The following is a 1,492-nucleotide window of genomic DNA, read 5'->3' as shown; positions in this document are numbered from 1 at the left end:
GACTTGCAGACTGTAGCCCTTTACTAAAATCTGTTTCAAATTATGTTTAAAGATAACATTTAATAACTACAGATTGGAGATATATATATATATATATATATATACACGATAACATTTATTTATACAACATTTCTGTCTGGTTCTTGAATCTGATTGGCTGATAGCCGTGATATATTTAAGTAATATCAGCACCCATACAGCCTCTTTACCCTTTGTGTATTACTCCGCCCACATACAGCCAGCAGAAAGCAGACACTACAGATCTAAAGTTTAAAAGATGCTTGCTCAACTGTTCAACTGTCAGCTTATGATTTGAATCCAACGCGTAAGAAAGTAGTTCCTCATACAAAATGGTTTTTGAAACTCTCCATGTTTGATTTTGTTTTTATATACACAATTATGCCGTCAAACTGTTGTATACACGCAATATCACACGAGTAGCAGTGCCATATGGCTGTATATCGGCACTGTTGGGGGCACTAAGGCACTCGGCCTGTGGCCTTGTGCCAACACACGCCTTTTATTTATTAAATCACCCACTAAGATAGGTTTTATTAATGTGTACACTTACTGTACCCTATCCCTAAACTATCTTTCACAGTAATGTAAAAAAAATAGTCATTTGTATGGTTGTTTCTAGAAAAGATATGGCTATGGCTGGAAGTGAAATAAATGAAGAGTTTAAATGCAAAAACCTCTAAAAGCCATTTGACATGTTCTTCTAAATCTAGCATTTTTCTCCAACTCTTGTGTGTTGGCTCGCTAATTTTACATTTATAGTGACGGATAAGTTCTTCTCTTTGCCTTTCAAGTGAAATAACTGAACATAAATATAGGAGGCTGAGAAAAACTCTCATTTCAGACGGCATATAGAGGCATCTGAACTCTTCAAATATTAATTATTGTTGTACAGTTTCTTTAAAAATGAAGCTATATTGATGTGAGCATCCGCAGCGGTATCTCATTTAGACTGTGACCATGTAATGCTGTGTAGATCCTGTAGATGTCGGTGTTTGTTAACAGTGCGTGTCTGTTTGTCCTTGTTTAAATGCAGTTCAGCTGAGTTTTGACCTGGCAAAGGTGTGTTCATGGGTATAACAAGTTTTTAAGGTACATAAAATAGTTGTGTAGCCTAATATATAATCATTTGAGGGTATCACTTTATTTTGATGCTCCCTTAAGTTAAATGCATTTTGTTGAATTTACAAAAATTTACAAAAAATTTAATTCTCATTAGATTATAAGCATATTGTTAGGTTGGGGTTAGGGTTAGTGTTCGTCGACATGTACTTGCAAAGTTTCTTATAGTCAGTTAAATCTGTTGAAGGAGCAGAACCAGCAGATGTTAAGCAGACAGTCTACTACTCAAATGAGAATTAATTGGCATGTAGATGCATTGCAACTTTTAGTCAGCATATGAATGTGGGCCACTTTAGGCAGTTATGCAGCACTGGTGGTCTTCCTTCGTCCCAGACAAAATGAAAGTGAGCCT

This window comes from Danio rerio, chromosome 20, assembly GCF_049306965.1.
Source record: "Danio rerio strain Tuebingen ecotype United States chromosome 20, GRCz12tu, whole genome shotgun sequence".
NCBI classification, from domain to species: domain Eukaryota; kingdom Metazoa; phylum Chordata; class Actinopteri; order Cypriniformes; family Danionidae; genus Danio; species Danio rerio.
This window is presented reverse-complemented; position numbering follows the sequence as displayed.